At 40.7% G+C, this 20,008-nt stretch overlaps 1 non-coding gene across 1 annotated transcript; it reads left to right on the forward strand.

Annotated features, from left to right (window-relative positions):
• The first annotated feature begins 8,363 nt into the window (after nt 1–8,363).
• LOC139187044 (U6 spliceosomal RNA) lies at nt 8,364–8,470 on the forward strand. The gene has a single exon (XR_011570746.1). It is a non-coding gene; the product is annotated as a U6 spliceosomal RNA (small nuclear RNA).
• The last annotated feature ends 11,538 nt before the right edge of the window (nt 8,471–20,008 follow it).

Genomic DNA, 20,008 nt, shown 5'->3' on the forward strand with positions numbered 1-20,008 from the left:
CCTCCATAAAAATGCAATGGTTATAGCTCTTATAAAAGATAATTACTCCTCCCTTCAACATCTACCCCTGGAGAAGGAAATGGTGACCCGCTCCAGGATTCTTGCCTGGGAAATCCCATGGAGAGAGGAGCCTGGAAGGCTACAGTCCAGGGGTCCAACTAACGACTAAAGGCAAGGCAGCAACTAAACAATAACAACAACACACTGCTTACGGCCCTGACACAATCACTCCAAGAGCAAATTATGCTGACTACGCTTTATCAATGCTGAAAATAACATCCGTGTTTTAGCCCAAGCCTTTGTTGTGCTTAATTACACAATTTCTCTTTACATAACCAACATGTAGAAAATGATATAACAAAAAATCCTGTATTCTTGAAGCAGACTGTGATTTGACACTATTTTGTGTAGTAGATATCTTGGTTTTATTCATTTCAAATAACTGAAATGTTGCACCTTTTGATCAGTAATACCTTCACATTTCTTCTCCCCCAGCTCCTGACAATCCTATTCTATTTTGTGTTTCTAGGTCCTCATATAAGTGATAACACAAGGTATTTGTCCTTCTGTATCTGGCTTATTTCATTTAGTATAATATCCTCCAAATCCATCCATGTTGCCAAAACTGGCAGTGTTTCCTTCTTTTTAAGCTTGAATAATACTTCACTGCACATACATACCACATTTTCTTCATCCATATGTCTGTCAGTGGACAGACCGCTTCCGTGTCTTGGCTCTAGTGAATAAATCTGCAATGGACCTGAGTGTGCAGATCCTCTTCACGATTTTGATTTCAATTCCTTTGGATAAACACCCAAAAGTGAGATTGCTGGATCATAGGGAAGTTCTATTTTTAACTGTAAAATGAGAGCTTAGATCTTGCATTCTGGAAGTTCCCATATCAGCTAAAAGTCTATGAGCTTGTTTCATAAATTAATAATAATCACAATCACCAGTTAGCATCAGTAAAATGCCAATTTGGGGTCAAGCAATAAATTCATTCCTCCAGGCAACATCTCAGTCCCCAGGAAAATTGTCTTCATTTCGGAGATCTGTGATTCATGCACGATCAATCATCATGGGGCTGGGGCTCCAGCTGAGTCATCTATCTTCCTGCCCTCATGCTGACCTAACCGCAAGCTCTGGTTTTATCCAACAGATAACAGAATACTCAGTCATTCAAGCCGCAGGACAAAGCTTAAAATAATGGTTCGACTCTTACCAAAAGTGGCATTTCAAAGCTTCTATTTGAATTATAATATCAGTGATACAATAGGGAAGTTTTTATTACTTACAACTGTTTCAAGAACATCAGTCCTTTAAATGTTTGCTTTTCTCATGTACAAATTTCATCCTTGTAGAGGCACCTGGAAAACACATAAAATGTTATTAAACTATAAATTAGCATAGATACCACATGTCTAGATCGGTACTTTTTAATTATTTATTTTGGGCTGCGTCAGGTCTCAGTTGCAGCATGCAAGAGCTTTGTCATTGCATGCAGGCTTAGCTGCCTCATGGCATGTGGGATCTAGTTCCCCAACCAGGGATCTAACCCATGTCCCCCTCATTGGAAGATGAATTCCTAACCACTCGACCACCAGGGAAGTCCCCAGTCAGGATGTTTTAAACTGCAGGGTGGGCCTAAGGAGCTTTGAGGTGTTAACAGATTCCCTAAAAATAGAGGGAAACTTTGATTTCATATCAATATATTTAATCGTCTGTGTAGGAGAGCTCCAAGGCTCTCATCAGATCCCCAAAGGGATCCTGGGCCAAAAATTAAGAATCACTACCTTAGCCTCTAAAACTTCGAATGGTCATGGAGAAATTCTGACTAATGAAGTCACATGCACTGACCTCATAGAAGGTAGCAACTTTTCTAAGAAAATGAAAGTTTGATGATAATTATTTTTTAAAATCCTTTCTATCACACTGAATATATTGAACTGTGAGTTATATTGCAAATCTGGCAAATAATACCATAGGACTCAAGCAGACAGGGAAGAAAACATATTCACAGAACCACAAGACGGATTTTATATTTCAGTTCTCCCATGGCTGCTGCTGAAAATCTGTAGGAAAGAAAACTGTTATAGATTTACAGACAACAATGTAACTCATCTGAACCCAAAAGTGGACGGAGACAAATCATCACCTGTGAGCACTTTCTCTGCCTTTTTTTCTTCAACTAGAGGATGGCAATGTTATCTCCTCTCTAAATCTCTGGTTTTTGTGAATGTTGTGAAAGTGAATATCTTTTTATCAAGACATTGCAAGCAGAACGGGACTTACTCCAAGTAAGTCCAGAGACTGAAGAAAGATGGCAAAGGCCAGTTAATGCTCAGTTAACAAGGACAGAGTCAACGACCCAAGAAGGTGAATTTGCAGATGGAGACATGCTCAGCAGCAGGAGTTCCTGAGACAATGATGCAAAAGCTGAGCCAGAAGGAGGAAGAAGCTGTAATTCAGAGAAGAAGCTGAGCCCAGGAAACAGAGCTACACCAGGAACAGACTCATGAATCTGAGTGTGAAAGAAATCTCCTCTTTAAACACCATTGATGAGGCTCAGTGTATCTCCTACCTGCAAACCTATTTAACCGTTTCTGCCCAGTAGATATTTTTTTAATTGTTCAATGCTCATAAGTGATGAGATCATGATCACTTTGTGGATTCCAGGTGTAATTAGAAGAGCACTGTTTCCAAGTCTCGTGAAAAGCTTTTTCCTGTTCTTGCCCAGAGAGTACGAAGCACTTGCACATGTAACTGAGCCAGCCCCAAGCAATGCTGATCACACGTCTGATCCAAAACTGTGGCTGTCATTCAGTTGCTCAGTCATGTCCAACTCTTCACAACCCCAGGACTGCAGCCTGCCAGGCTCCTCTGTCCTCCACTGTCTCCCAGAGTTTGCTCAAAATTAGCTTCTCGCTAATAGCTGTCACTGTGCTAGGTTTCTCACTGAGTATCTCACTAGTAACAAGACTTCTTTATTAACCATTATTTACAAGTTATAAAGTATTTTGTCTCATACTCTTTGTTAATTTGTTTGCTTTACTGTTGGGGAGAAACTTCTTACACTCTGGGACCCCCAGGACTAGGATGAGACACAGGGAGATCAGGAGCAGACTGCCCACAGCACCAGCCTAGAAGCTCGAGGGATCCTTTAACAACCTTTAACACCTGGAGACTGGTCATGACGATTAGGAGAACTAACAGAAGGGGCTGATTCTAAACAAGAATTCTAAACAAGAAACCTCTAGAACCAAGGTTTTAGGACTGAGAGATATAGGAGGCCTGGGATATCCCAGATGAACACAACAGGCTGCAAAACTCTTGAGCTGGGGTGTGATGTGAATTCTAGTGACTCAGGAAGATGCTATGATCTTTGTACAATTTAAACATGAGCAAAAGCGTAGGATAACATCTTCTCTTTAAAAGAATAACTTCAGTTGTTTTTTTTTCAGCTTGTCACAAAAGACATTTCAAAAATAATTTTTATGTAATTAAGTCACCCTAAAATACCCCAAAAAGAGTACTATAAACATTCTTGTTTTCCTGAAGTCTATCCTTTAAAATGAAAATTATCACCATGGTCGTGCTAACAAAAGAGCATATTCTTCAATAAACAGATGGAGAGTTACACACATTCAGCTTAAGCATTTTCCTTGAAAAAATAAATTGCACAGAACTTGGCACTGAGTGAACCCTCATTGTGCATTTGCTGAACTGTCAAACCCAGAGTCAAGTACACACAGAAGGGGAGGCTTTTATAGGGTGATCAAATGGTCCAGAAAAAACTTCTCAAAAATCCAGGGAGAAAAATAACAGGTGGCAGAAATAAATTGTGTTCGAACAGTCAAACAAGTTACCAAAAAGTCACCTTTCAGCAGCTTGGAAAGCTTCGGGAAATGCACTCTGACAAATGAGAAGTACAGATTGTTTTGGATAAAAACACTTAAAATTTCAAAGTTAAATGATTGTGCCACGTCTAAATGTATAGGGCAAGTCAGCTAATTGGATTGGCACACATGTTTCTGAATATCCTGTCACAGCTACAAAAGGTAAAACTTCTCAAATCTCCTGCCAGCGTCAATGCTGAGGCTTCATTTATAGTGTATTTTAACATCTTTGTTCTGTGCTTTTTTGATGATGGATTAATATGACAGAAGTGTGCTGGTTAATGGAGCAGGTGATTATTTCAGCCATTATACACAATTACCCAGACAGCCAGGGTCTAAAACTCAATAGCTCCTGACCTCTCACCCCTAAAGGTCCAGCCACAATTCTCCAAACAGAACCGAGAGCCACAGACACCTCACCTGTGGCACCAAGGCCACTTCTCATTATTTACGACTGCCCAGTGCTCTGGCCGTTGGGGCTGGCAGGCGGGACAGCCAACCTACGGTCTGCAATACCTACGGTCTGCAATAGAGCTGATGCCATACAGAGACAATGGCCCTCTGTATGCACTGTTCCCAGCTCCAGTCCATGACCCAGTAAACCGCACAGTCCTCCGTGTGTTCCAGGAACTCCTATGCTGCCTGAAAGCCACGTGGCCAGTCCACATTGAGTTAACCCAGGACACTAACTTTGTCCTGAGAGAATTCGTCACATTTCTTTTTCTGAATAATCTCTTTAATGTTCAAAAATCATTACTATTCTTCCTTGAGTTCCCAAATTCACCGCCATACCAACATTTCTAATTAAAGAGTGACAATTCTGTTCCCATATTTTATTAAACACACGTACCAGTGTATGCAGAAGGATATGTATGTATGCACATGTATATTCTATATACACGTTTGCAGACATGTGTGTGCATGCATATTGTACACTTATGTGCATGTTGCTCATGCACATCATGTAAGTTGTGGCCTGCACATGTGATGTGTGTATACATGTGGGATCTTGTACACATTGTATTCTCAGTCTCATCTGAAACGCATCATGCAGGAAACAGTTTGACTATTTTCATAATTCTCCCCAGGATGGGGCCTAGGAGAGAACCTGGCTCCTTCCACACAAAGAATGCCTTTCAGTCTTACTCCTAATTCTCCTTCCATACTGCAGCTGAGGAAGGAAAAGATGCTACATGTCATCCATAATTCTTCAGTATATAAATGTGTTTGACATCTATTTCTGGATATTCTTATATAGTTATCTGGATTTTGGTAAAAATAAAATGTGAAATTTCTAAAAATTGCACTGAAGTTTTTATTTCTTTAACATTGTAATTCAATATGAATGTGAATACTCTGAAGTAAGAGATAAACTATCACAAAACAGAAACAGACTCAGACATAGAGAACAGACTTGCGGTTGCCAAGGGGTGGGGTGGAGGGGGATGGAGTGGGAGCTTGGGATTAGCAGAAGCAAAATATTATATACAGAACAGATAAACAGATAAAAGGTCCTACTGTGTAGCACAGGCAATTCTATTCAATATCCTGGGATAAACCATAATGGAAAATAACATGAAAGAGAGTATACATACAGGTAGGACTGGATCACTTTGCTATACAGCGATCAACACAACATTGCAAGTCAATTATTCTTCAATTAAAAGCCATCATAATAATAAAGTAGGACATTAAACATTTAATTCACAAGTTTTCCTGGAAACACTTTTATTGCCAACAAGAAACAAATCCATTAAAATGATTCACAGTTGAATGTGTTTTCCAATCACAAGTACATATCTCTTGTCAAGGTTTATTCAAACATTATGCTTTCCATCAAAATACCTTTGTTACAATTTTAATGAATGGAATGCTTTCTGAGCAGTGTTCTGGTTAAGTGATTACAGATACTGTCATTTATATTATTTTTGCTTTATTTTTCATCAAGGAGACATATTCAAAATTTCTGAGAGATTCTACTGAAATTCAGGACACGAAACAATACCTAACACCCTTTCACCAGACATCAGCTCAAACTTGAGATGTGCATTTGTCTTTTATACTCTAGTTTTGTCCAACTCTTTATGACCCCATGGACTGTAGCCCGCCTGGCTCCTCTGTCCTTCAAGGAAGAATACTGAAGTGGGTTGTCATTTCCTCCACCAGGGGATCTTCCCAACCCAGGGATCAAACCCACATTTCCTGTGTCTCCTGCATTACAGGCAGATTCTTTATCTGAGGAGCCATCAGGGAAGCCCTCTATATCTTCATATTGCCTGTAGAGCCTGATTCCTACCAGCCCAGGAGCATCAGCTGAGCCAGAAGTGACTCTGAAGACACATGACCTGGACACCTGCAGGCCCCTCAGGACAGCTCAGGGCCTCCAGTCCCTGTTACTGTGTTGGGGGCTGACTGCTGCAAGTGAGTGCTGGGTGCCCAGCCCAGAAGCAGGCACACATCTGTCTCAGAGGAGGAGAAAAGGCCTAGTGTGGTCAGGTGTCTTCCCCCAACTTGGCCACAACAGGTGTATTTATTACCAAATTTATTTTGGTAATACTGGCTTTGAATTCTGCATTTTCACATTACTACTACTAACAATATTGTTTTCAGTCTACTGAATAGAAATAATATTTTTTAAAACCATTAGGCATAAAAAAACAAAAAGATGATTGCCAGCATTGAAAATAAAAAAAAGAGAGAGAAGAGGGTGATTAGAAGCCTATTTTATGTCACCATGTCATTCTAATACACTATGCCCTTTTCTCAAAGCAGATCCAGTATTGTTAAAATAAATCCAACCCAGGAATGTGACATAGCCAAGAGGGTCCCCAGCCTAAAAGTCCTTTTGAACATGAATCTGAATGAGTCAAGATAAAACAATTATTTATCCTGTAAGATGACCAGTGCCCACCATTACTGTGTGTCTGTTTCATTAACACAACTTTTTTTTCTCAGCCACGTCATAGGATCTTAAGTTTCCCAACCTGGGATGGAACCAGGCCTTCAGCAGTGATAGCATATAGTCCTAACCACTAGACCACCAGGAATTCTCTTATATATCTTTTAAAATAACCAAAATTTTAAATGTTAAGTAGTAAATAATTACCATGAGCTCCAATTAATTTAAAACCTAAAAGTAATTCTTACAAAAGTTATTCACTACGTTCAAGATATATTCTGAAGTCCTAGATGATACAAAGATAATAAAGTATAGAGAAATCTGAAAAATAACTGAAGATACCCAAGAAGGTGTGACACAGTAGAAAGGATATTTAGTTTGGAATCAGAGTGACAAGGTCCTGCATATAACCCTCACCCTCACTAAGTCATTCAGTATTTTTGTTTCCAGTGAGGCCACCTGCTTCATCAGGAAACTTTGTTAGAATCCTTAAGATACTAAGGTCTTCCCTGGTGGCTCAGATAGCAAAGAATCTGCCTGTAGCGCAGGAGATCCAGTTCAATCCCTGGGTTGGGAAGATCCCCTGAAGAAGGGAATGGCTATCCACTCCAGTATTCTTGCCTGGAGAAATCCATGGACAGAGGAGCCTGGTGGGCTACCATTCATGGGGTTGCAAAGAGTCAGACACAACTGAGCGACTAATACTATAATTACTTAAGATACTAAAGACTAGAACAAGAGAAGACTCATCTACATGGGGAGAAAAGTGATGTCGGATTTTAAAATATTACTCCTATAAATTATGAAACACCATTGTGACTTCTAAACACCATCACCATCAAATATTTACAAAGACAAATATTAGTAAACAGATGAATCTTCATGCTAATCAAAGTAGGTCAAATCATGCTGACTCATCTGTCATTCCACAACCAACTATGTAGACTCCTGAAGATTCATCTCAACTGAAAACAAGTATAAAATATTAAATATATAATGATTTCTTTCTGACAGAGAAAAATCAATTTTTCTTCCAAAACATTAGGGCCCAGGTTATGGCCTGGAGGGAGAGCAGGAAGATGAGGGAAAATTTTTGACAAGACTATAGCAACACATGATCAGGGTTACTTAGAGGTAAAACCAAATTGAGAAGTCAGAGAGAAGAAAATACCAAGTTACAGTCACGATGGTAAAAGAGAAGAAAAAAAGAAAACCCATCATTGAAATGGTTTTATGGCTCAAGTCCAATAATTGGCTGTCTTTAGAATATTTATTTAGATTGATTTTTTTGTACACTCGGGGAAGCACTATGGTTTGGAATTCTATCACTCTCTTCTTATAAAACTAGGCATACCAAAGAGACTATCCAAGATTTAAAGTTTTTTTTTAAATGCACCAATCTTTGAGCCTTCCCCAAGTAACGAGAAAACTAGGATTTCACTGTTTCATGCCCCAGTTCAGGTCTTCTACAGCCAAATGTCTGTCATAAAGCAACACCCCTGGAGACCCAACAAAATGTGCATTATGAAAACTCAGATTTTATCTTTTATGTTAAAAATGGGGTATTTGTGCTCACTTCAGCGGCACATATACTAAAATTGGAATCGTACAGAGAAGATTAGCGTGGCCCCTATACAAGGATGATACACAAATTCGTGAAGTGTTCCGTATTTTTAGCCAACGGGAATTTGCTGTATGACTCAGGAAACTCAAACAGGGACTCTGTATTCACCTAGAGGGGTGGGATGGGGAGGGAGATGGGAGGGAGGTTCAAAAGGGAGGGGATATATGTATACCTATGGCTGATTCATGTTAAAAAAAAATGGGGTACTTGCCACCATCAAATGACCTGAATTAATGAGACAATAAGAAGATGGATTTTGTCAAAGATAATAACCAAAACTAATGTACACATTACATACTGAGCACCAGCCACTGTTCACTTAGCCACCTATCTACATATCTACCTACCCACCTGTATCTATCATCTACCAGTCTTTCTGAACCAGCACACCAACTTCTTATCCTCTCTGATATTTAGATATAAAGCCACATTTCTGCTGTAATAAACAAACCATTCCCCACCCCATCCATTTTTCTGAAACCTCACACAGTAACAAGGGTGCTCGAATGTGGCAGCTGAGATGCTCAGGCTGGCAGACCTGCAGTCCTTCCTTCATTTGTTCGCGTGCATCCTCCATACACATACTGCTTCGTGGAGGAGGAGAACTTTCTTGGGTAGACACATGCTCTGTTCAGAACCTCCAAACACACTTTCAAACTTGCTCTTCTTGGCTTTTGCTTAAAAGCAAGTGTCAAAGGTGGATCCTGTTATACTGACAAATGTTCAGAAGAGCAGATCCTGTAAAACGTAAATATAACTGCTTTCAAAAGCCCATCAAGTTGTCATTGTGAAACAGTCAATTTGTGTTTTAACAAATAGTCAATTTTAACAGTCATATCAGTGAACCTAGTAAAATGTAAATATACAAGGCAATCAATCTGCCATCATGAACCAAAAAGACTACTTTTGTTATCAAAGTTTTAAAGGGTGAACAACCCTGGAAAGAATTCAAGCTGTCATCATCTAGGCTATGTCCACACGGACAGTCTTACACTTTCTGTTCACACTCTTCTGCCACCATGAAGTTGTTCTGCCACACTTATACTGAACATGTATATTCCTACAATAGAGATTAACAGGTTTACAAGAGCACATTTAATTTTTTCATCAACATCAAGAAAACATATATATATATATATATATATATATATATATACAATTTCCAATTACATAAAGGATCTCATAATGCCATCTGAATTGTTTATACTTAGATTTTGTGTGTCTTTGCATGTGTGTTTGTGTGTATGTTGTTTAACTGCCCACTAACTTTTGAACTCCTTGAGGACAGAAAAGGATTATTCTCTGTACTTCCTCAACTTCATAAATTCCTCAATTCCATCAAAACTTATCACCTGTTAATCTTATCAACACCTAAACCACCCCTGCCTGTGTGTGTCATCCATATCCTATCTATGCAGCACAGTTTAAATGAGATGAATCAGATTTGTAATTTTTCTCTATATATTCATTCAGCTCTCTTGTTTCTCCTCTGTAACTGGTCTACACCTGGAATGAGCCAAACTATGTTTAAGGCCAATTCAGTTCAGTTCAGTCACTCAGTGTTATGTATAAATGTGTGCAGTATTTTTATGACTATAATAAACCTATCTGTTCAGTTCAGTCTCTCAGTTCGTGTCCAACTCTTTGCAACCCCATGAACTGCAGCACGCCAAGCTTCCCTGTCCATCACAAACTCCCAGAGCTTGCTCAAACTCATGTCCCTCAAGTCAGTGATGCCATTCAACCATCTCATCCTCTGTCGTCCCCTTCTCCTCCTGCCTTCAATCTTTGCCAGCATCAGGGTCTTTTCAAATGAGTTAGTTCTTCTCATCAGGTGGCCAAAGTATTGCAGCTTCAGCATCAGTATTTCCAATGAATATTCAGGACTGATTTCCTTCAGGATGGACTGGTTGGATCTCCTTGCAGTCCAAGGGACTCTCAAGAGTCTTCTCCAACACCACAATTCAAAAGCATCAATCCTTTGGCCCTCAGCTTTCTTTATAGTCCAACTCTCACATCCATACATGACTGCCGGAAAACCATAGCTTTGACTAGACAGACCTTTGTTGGCAAAGTAATGGCTCTGCTTTTTAATATGCTATCTAGGATGGTCATAGTTTTTCTTCCAAGGAGCAAGCGTCTTTTAATTTCATGGCTGCAGTCACCATCTGCAGAGCCCAAGAAAATAAAGTCTGTCACTGTTTCCATCATTTCCTCTCTATTTGCCATGAAGTGATGGGACTGGATGTCAGGATTTTAGTTTTTTGAATGTTGAGTTTTATGCCAATTTGTTCACTCTTCTCTTTAACTTTCATCAAAAGACTCTTCAGTTCCTCTTTGCTTTCTGAGGCCAACTATTCACAGGCTAATTGTCAGCTCATGCTGCAGTCCTTTGCTGGGGAAAACCTCTGACCCTGAAGAGTAGATTCTTCATAAATTTGTAATAATTAAGCCCAAGGGCATCCTTAACCTCATCTGCTAACCTTACTAGAATTTCCCAGTTTATTATTTTTCTGAGAAGCTTTGTCATGAGCTTTATTATCTGCTATATCTAGAGCTTCTAACTGGCCCTGTTGCCCTTAGAGTTTTTCTAGAAATTCTTACCTATATTTTCCTCTGAGTGGACTTTATAATCAACTTATCTCATTCCAGAAAAAAAAAAAATCTAATGGTACTTTTACTGTACTATAATAAATACATAAGTTAACTTTTAAAAAAGACCTTTATGATGTGGAATCCAGTCTACAGCCACATTACCCTGAACATGCCTGATTTTGTCTTTATGATGTTAAGTCTTCCCTATTCAAGAATACATATTTATTTAAATAGATATATTTGATTTAACAATCATAACCAGTATATTTTCATTAAAAAAAAGTAACCATGAATCATATCTATAATTGTAAGCTAACTGTACATGCAGGGATTTTTACATTCTAAATTTCTTCATGAATTTGCTTATAAAGATTCTGGATAAATTTAAATATTAGCAGGTAACCAACTGGATAACAAGTTAAATGGATACATTTCTGAACAGAGCTTCCAAAAATGAAATTATGATATTTGAAAAAATTAATAGATGAGTTTTAATAAGAAACCAGCTGTTCCTAATTATTTGTACATGATCATCCAATTTAGTGATAATTTTAAAAAATCTCTGGTTATCTCCATCACCAATTATATTCATGGTCAAGGAAAATACACTGAATTCTTTACCAGGGAAGCCCTATAAATAAATAAAGCATCGCTATGTTTGACTAAGTATTTCTAGAACATTATACCAATTTTTTTTTTTTTTTTTTTTTTACTATTACTTCTCTTTCTTAGTGGAGTAGGGAAATGGCAACCCAATCCAAAATTCTTGCCTGGAAAATTCCATGGACAGAGGAGCCTGGCAGGCTACAGTCCATGGGGTTGCAATAGTCAGACACAACTGAGTGACTTTGACTTCACTCTCTTTGTTAAATATCAATTTTTTGCTATTTCTTCAGAATTTTTCAATTCTAGCCTTTGTATTATGTGTGCTTTTCTCTGTAATAGCAATTTTTAAATAGTCTCCTCATAAAGAACTCAAATTCTTCCATCATGAATAACTGACAGAAGACTAGAAAACACAGAAAAACAGTTACAAGATATGCACGATCTGTGAATGTAAAGGCTCGTTTCTATTTCTTCTTCACCCGATGAAAAGGTTCTTCGTCATGAACCCAAATTGCTTTGTTTCCTGGAAGCAGGGCCACCCTCCAGGATGGGCTCTCAGAAGACAGTGGGGCTCCCGGTCCCGACTCCCCCCTCCGACCTGCTCATTCTGGGAAGCCACTTTCTTCATCATCTTATGCCGGACAAGAATTGCATCTGTGCTTCTGGGTTAGGAATTTGATGTAAATGCTTTTGGCATTTGTTCTCATTATTTTGATCAGTAATTCAAGCTTCATTTGGTAAAGACTGTAGTTTTATCAGTTTGATCAAACCTGATAAAATTGTGGATTTGATGAGAATAATTTCCTTGCTCATTTTCATTATTTTGATCAGTAGTAAAAAAAAATCTAAACAATTTGCAATGTCCAGTTGGCTTGTTTTTATTGTTTAGATCAGTAATTAAACCTGAAAAATGTGTAATGAACTCTGCAGATTTTATATGGGTCACGAATGGCAGAAGCCTGCTCTTTCATTATTATCAGCTTTTAAAAATTTAAGCAGACTGCTTCTAAAACACTACCTTTCTGCTGCTATTTTACCTTTTTCTGAACTCTATTTTTATGTCTTCTTTTCCAACCCTATCTTGTCATGTACTATTTCTCAATGGTCTAAAGAATTCTTTAAACATGATTGTATCCAAAGACTATTTGAATATATACTCATAAAAATCCAAGTTAAATATACAAAACTGAACACATTATTTTTCATACATATTTTGATAATAATTTTAAAAAAATCTAAACTGAGCAAGATGACATAGTAGGAGATACCAGCCTTCATTCCCTGCAACAACAAAAAAACAATTAGACAGCTATTCACAAATGAAAATAGCTTTAGGGCTGAAGAGTCCAATTAAGAACCTACAGCAACACGGTGGAGCAAAAAAGGAGAAAAACTGCACAGAAAGGACTGATGGGGAGAGCAGCTCAGCAAATACACTGGAGGCAGCGAGGATCAAAGAAGAAGGTGGTCCAGCAACACCAGCCACACAGCAGGCACCACTGTGGTCCCGTGGCCCGGTTTATGGGGCCCAGGCTGACTTTGCCACTGGGGATCCCAACAGTGCCTCTGTCGAACTGCCCACAACCACAGCTGCCAGCACTCTACCCCAGGGTATACCCAGCCCCAGAGCCTGCTTGGCTTGCTCTGTGCTCCCCAGCAGACAACAGCTCTGCTCCCTCATCTCAGGCTCCCTACCCAGCACTGCTGCAGGCCGGCCAGCAGAAGCTGAGGCTGACTCACAAGGGCCAGCTCTCCAGACCCCAGGCCTACGGCCACTGCACAGGCACCCACACACCCACACCTGTGACATCACCACCATGAAGACAACCACAAGCTGGGCCAGTTGCCAAAAAAACCCCACAGGCATCACCCATGGAAGGAAAAATATTAGGTGGTCCCAGCAGACTCTGCCTTGGTGGCTCAGGCAGTAAAGAATCTGCCTGCAATGCAGGAGACCAGGGTGTAATCCTTGGGTCAGGAAAATCCCCTGGAAAAGGAAATGGCAACCCACTCCAGTACTCTTGCCTGGAGAGTTCCATGGACAGAGGAGCCTGGCGAGCTACAGTCCATGGGGTCACAAAGAGTCGGACAGGACTGAGTGACTAACACTTTCACTTTCTTCCGAAGTAGACTCTGCATCTGTGCAGAGGCAGCACTGGCCCTCTAGGAGCCCTGCAGTCTTCATCAGCACCGCCCCCACCCGATGGCACTGCAGACAGCCTCCACACAGAGCAGTCCCCAGTCAGAACCACCATCCCCACCCAGCCAGGGCCTCTCACCACGCACGGTCACAGTCCTCCTACACCAACATCAGTCTGTCCAGAATGAGAGGGGACTGCTCCCCCACGTACACAGACATCAGAGCGAGGCTACAAGAAACACAAACCCTGAGCAAACCTTGCTGAATCCAGCCCCTCCCAATACCCACTGGGTGCTGCCCCTGGGGATTCTTTTAGTCCAGAGCTCCAACTTCTCTCTTAGATCTGGACTAATTCCCTGAAGAAAAAGGAAAAAGCTCAAATTTCTTTACAATTAGTTTGGAATTCTAATTGTAAGATTAGATAAAAGATACCCCTGCTGCTCTACATATCTGACAAACAAATATGTAAGCTAATACGTTATTAAAATTAAAAAGTCCATCAAAACTGACTCTTTGTCAGGACTAATTAGGAAATCTCTCATCCTTAACAAGTATAAGGGAAGTTAATTTTTAAATTAACTCCACATTCCAGCTGCTGGTTTAGTTTAACAAGATTATGGACCTGTGGGAGGGAACAAGACAGTTAATGAAGTTACTATAGCTCATAAAGTTAGGATGGCTTACTGAGCTGCTAAAAAAGAAAACACTATTGTGGAAGTGCAGTAAACAGCATTTTGTACTAAATATACATGTTGTTTAACAGGCACTTCAGAGTATAGAAATAACATGAATCCTCATTTAAAAATCTGTCACAGGATGTGAGACAAACATATACACTGACATAGACTCAAATGTCTATTGCAAGGAGATCCAACCAGTCCATCCTAAAGGAAATCAGTCCTGAATATTCATTGGAAGGACTGATGCTGAAGCTGAAACTTCAATACTTTGGCCACCTGATGCAAGGAACTAACTCATTTGAAAAGACCCTGATGCTGGGAAAGATTGAAGGTGGAAGGAGAAGGGGACGACAGAGGATGAGATGGCTGGATGGTATCACCAACTCGATGGAGTTTGAGTAAGCTCTGGGAGTTGGTGATGGACAGGGAGGCCTGGCGTGCTGCAGTCCATGGGGTTGCAAATAGTCGGACACGAACTGAATGACTGAACTGAACTGAGACTCAAATGAGATTCACCTTACAGGATGTGTGTGTGTGCTTAGCTGTGTCCGACTCTTTGTGACCTCATGACTCTAACCTGCTAGGCTCCTCTGTCCACGGGATTCTCTAGGCAAGAATACTGGAGTAAGTTTCCATTCCCTTCTCCAGAGGATCTTCCCACCATCTGAGCCACCAGGGAAGCCCTAGAAGAAGCTAAAATCAACCCCAACTTTCTCATTTCTCAAATGAGAAAATGAAAGCCAAGGGGAAAACTGTATAACAGCCATACTGAAATAGAATTTGCATGCCAAAAAACTCACCCACTTAAAGTGCACAATTCAGTGTTTCTAGCATCTTGACAGAGCTGTGCAGCAATCACCAGTATCTACTTTTAGAATATTTGCACCACCCCAGAAAAACCCAAAACACATCATCATGCCCCACGTTCATCTATCTCATAACACATCCTCACGAGCAGAAATCCTCCCACGGACTCACCCACTCCATGGCCCCTACATCACTGTCTCTACAAGGTATCTATTCTGAGAGCTTGTTGGAGGTTCTAGCAGGGAAGCACCACTGCTTGCATGCCCTTGACCGAGGACCAGTCCTCCTCTCTTGGGGATGGTTGTCCTCTTCAACCGAGCGTGCAGCTTTGGGAGGGATGCACAGGGAGAGGTGAGAAAGGAAAGGGGACACCCCCCTAGCCAGACAGATCAGCCAAATCAACCCTGGTGATCAATGAGGTGACAGACGTCGAAACCAGATCGCCCTCATGATGTGTATATCTAGATGCTTATACAAATGAAACCATACAATATATGTTGGTTTGTGTCTGGCTCCTTTCACTAAGCAAAGCGTTTTCAACACTGTAGCATGAATCAGTACTGCCCTTTTACTGCTGAAGGATATGCCAAGGAATGGACAGACCACATTGTCTCTATCCACTTATCTGTTGATGGGCATTTGAATCACGTCCTGATGAACCCTACTACTAGGAGCTGATTCATTGGGAAAAAATCTGATGCTGGAAAGACTGAGGGCAGGAGAAAAAGGGGGTGGCAGAGGATGAGATGGTTACATAGCATCATCAACTCAATGGACATGAATCTGAGCAAACTCTAGGAGTTAGTGGAGGACAAAGGAGCCTGGCATGCTGCAGTCCATGGGGTTGCAGATTCAGAGATGACTTAGCAACTGAACAATGAAACACTACTAGAAACACCCCTGTACAGCCTTTTGTGTGGAAACATGTCTTTGTCTATCTTGGTTATCTACCTAGGACTAGGGTTACTGGGTCATATGGTAATTCTACATTTAAGGCTTTGAGGAATTGCCAAGAAGTTTGCCAAAGTGGTTCATTTCACAATTCCATCAGCAGGGTTTCTCCACATCCTTGCTGACACTTGTTTTTATGTTTTTATTTTCACCATTCTCAAGGCAAAATGACAGGATACTGAAAGAGAAACTCCCCAGGTCAGTAGGTGCCCAATATGCTACTGGAGATCAGTGGAGAAATAACTCCAGAAACAATGAAGGGATGGAGCCAAAGCAAAAAGAATACCCAGCTGTGGATGTGACTGGTGATAGAAGCAAGGTCCGATGCTGTAAAGAGCAATATTGCATAGGAACCTGGAATGTCAGGTCCATTGAATCAAGGCAAATTGGAAGTGGTCAAACAAGAAATGGCGAGAGTGAATGTCGACATTCTAGGAATCAGCGAACTGAAATGGACTGGAATGGGTGAATTTAACTCAGATGACCATTATATCTACTACTGTGGGCAGGAATCCCTCAGAAGAAATGCAGTGGCCATCATGGTCAACAAAAGAGTCCAAAATACAGTACTTGGATGCAATCTCAAAAATGACAGAATGATCTCTGTTCGTTTCCAAGGCAAACCATTGAATATCACAGTAATCCAAGTCTATGCCCCAACCAGTAACGCTGAAGAAGCTGAAGTTGAATGGTTCTATGAAGACCTACAAGACCTTTTAGAACTAACACCCAAAAGAGATGTCCTTTTCATAATAGGGGACTGGAATGCAAAAGTAGGAAGTCAAGAAACACCTGGAGTAACAGGCAAATTTGGCCTTGGAATACGGAATGAAGCAGGGCAAAGACTAATAGCGTTTTGCCAAGAAAATGCACTGGTCATAACAAACACCCTCTTCCAACAACACAAGAGAAGACTCTATACATGGACATTACCAGATGGTCAACACTGAAATCAGATTGATTGTATTCTTTGCAGCCAAAGATGGAGAAGCTCTATACAGTCAGCACAAACAAGACCAGGAGCTGACTGTGGCTCAGACCATGAACTCCTTATTGCCAAATTCAGACTTATATTGAAGAAAGTAGGGAAAACCACTAGACAATTCAGGTATGACCTAAATCAAATCCCTTATGATTATACAGTGGAAGTGAGAAATAGATTTAAGGGCCTAGATCTGATAGATAGAGTGCCTGATGCACTATGGAATGAGGTTCATGACACTGTACAGGAGACAGGCATCAAGACCATTCCCATAGAAAAGAAATGCAAAAAAGCAAAATGGCTGTCTGGGGAGGCCTTACAAATAGCTGTGAAAAGAAGAGAAGCGAAAAGCAAAGGAGACAAGGAAAGATATAAACATCTGAATGCAGAGTTCCAAAGAATAGCAAGAAGAGATAAGAAAGCCTTCTTCAGTGATCAATGCAAAGAAATAGAGGAAAACTACAGAATGGGAAAGACTAGGGATCTCTTCAAGAAAATCAGAGATACCAAAGGAACATTTCATGCAAAGATGGGCTCGAAAAAGGACAGAAATGGTATGGACCTAACAGAATCAGAAGATATTAAGAAGAGATGACAAGAATACACAGAAGAACTGTACAAAAAAGATCTTCACAACCCAGATAATCACGATGGTGTGATCACTGACCTAGAGCCAGACATCCTGGAATGTGAAGTCAAGTGGGCCTTAGAAAGCATCACTATGAACAAAGCTAGTGAAGGTGATGGAATTCTAGTTGAGCTATTCCAAATCCTGAAAGATGATGCTGTGAAAGTGCTGCACTCAATATGCCAGCAAATTTGGAAAACTCAGCAGTGGCCACAGGACTGGAAAAGGTCAGTTTTCATTCCAATCCCAAAGAAAGGCAATGCCAAAGAATGCTCAAACTACCGCACAATTGCACTCATCTCACACACTAGTAAAGTAATGCTCAAAATTCTCCAAGCCAGGCTTCAGCAATATGTGAACCGTGAACTTCCTGATGTTCAAGCTGGTTTTAGAAAAGGCAGAGGAACCAGAGATCAAATTGCCAACATTCGCTGGATCATGGAAAAAGCAAGAGAGTTCCAGAAAAACATCTATTTCTGCTTTATTGACTATGCCAAAGCCTTTGACTGTGTGGATCACAATAAACTGTGGAACATTCTGAAAGAGATGGGAATACCAGACCACCTGATCTGCCTCTTGAGAAATTTGTATGCAGGTCAGGAAGCAACAGTTAGAACTGGACATGGAACAACAGACTGGTTCCAAATAGGAAAAGGAGTTCGTCAAGGCTGTATATTGTCACCCTGCCTATTTAACTTATATGCAGAGTACATCATGAGAAACGCTGGACTGGAAGAAACACAAGCTGGAATCAAGATTGCCAGGAGAAATATCAATAACCTCAGATATGCAGATGACACCACCCTTATGGCAGAAAGTGAAGAGGAATTAAAAAGCCTCTTGATGAAAGTGAAAGAGGAGAGTGAAAGAGTTGGCTTAAAGCTCAACATTCAGAAAACGAAGATCATGTCATCCGGTCCCACCACTTCATGGGAAATAGATGGGGAAACAGTGGAAACAGTGTCAGACTTTATTTTTCTGGGCTCCAAAATCACTACAGATGATGACTGCAGCCATGAAATTAAAAGACGCTTACTCCTTGGAAGGAAAGTTATGACCAACCTAGATAGCATATTCAAAAGCAGAGACGTTACTTTGCCAACAAAGGTCCGTCTAGTCAAGGCTATGGTTTTTCCAGTGGTCATGCATGGATGTGAGAGTTGGACTGTGAAGAAGGCTGAGTGCGGAAGAATTGATGCTTTTGAACTGTGGTGTTGGAGAAGTCTCTTGAGAGTCCCTTGGACTGCAAGGAGATCCAACCAGTCCATTCTGAAGGAGATCAGCCCTGGGATTTCTTTGGAAGGAATGATGCTAAAGCTGAAACTCCAGTCCTTTGGCCACCTCATGCGAAGAGTTGACTCGTTGGAAAAGACTCTGATGCTGGGAGGGACTGGGGGCAGGAGGAGAAGGGGACGACAGAGGATGAGATGGCTGGATGGCATCACTGACTCGATGGATGTGAGTTTCAGTGAACTCCGGGAGTTGGTGATGGACAGGAAAGCCTGGCATGCTGCGATTCATGGGGTCGCAAAGAGTCAGACACGAATGAGCGACTGATCTAATCTGAAGGGTTAAAGTTGTAGCTCATTTTAGCTTTGTTTTGCATCTCCTTAGTGACTAATGACATTGAGCATCTTCTGATGGGCTTTCTTGGTCATTTGTGTATTTTCTTTCAACAAACAGCTCTTCAAATACTTTCCTCAATTTTGACTGTGTTACCCGTTTTGTTGTTGCTCTTGTCGAGAGGGAAGGGCTCTTTGTTCTATTTACAAAAGACTCTTGTCAGATATATGATCTGAAAATTTTCTCCCATTCTTTGTCTTATTTTTTAATGGTGCTCTAGTTGCTAATTTTGGTAAAGAACTATTTATCTACTTTTTCTTTTGTCACTGTGCTTTTGGTATTGTATCCAGGAATCTATTGCTGAACCCAAGACTGAGAAGGGATGTGGTGGAGGATGGGACCCTCAGGGTAGACCAGACTCCCCTGGGGCAGATCCAGCCAGCCCCACTTTCCAGCCTGCGTTCTGCATTGGGGTTCCTCTTGGAGGTTCCATATAGCAGATCACTTTGCTATAATTTGGTTGGTCCAACTCTTTGTCACCCCATGGACTGCAGTCCACCGGGTTCCTCTGTCCATGGAATTCTCCGGGTAATAATACTGGAGTGGGTTGCCATTCCTTTCTCCAGGGGATCCTCCC

This window comes from Bos indicus, chromosome 14, assembly GCF_029378745.1.
Source record: "Bos indicus isolate NIAB-ARS_2022 breed Sahiwal x Tharparkar chromosome 14, NIAB-ARS_B.indTharparkar_mat_pri_1.0, whole genome shotgun sequence".
Lineage (NCBI taxonomy): Eukaryota > Metazoa > Chordata > Mammalia > Artiodactyla > Bovidae > Bos > Bos indicus.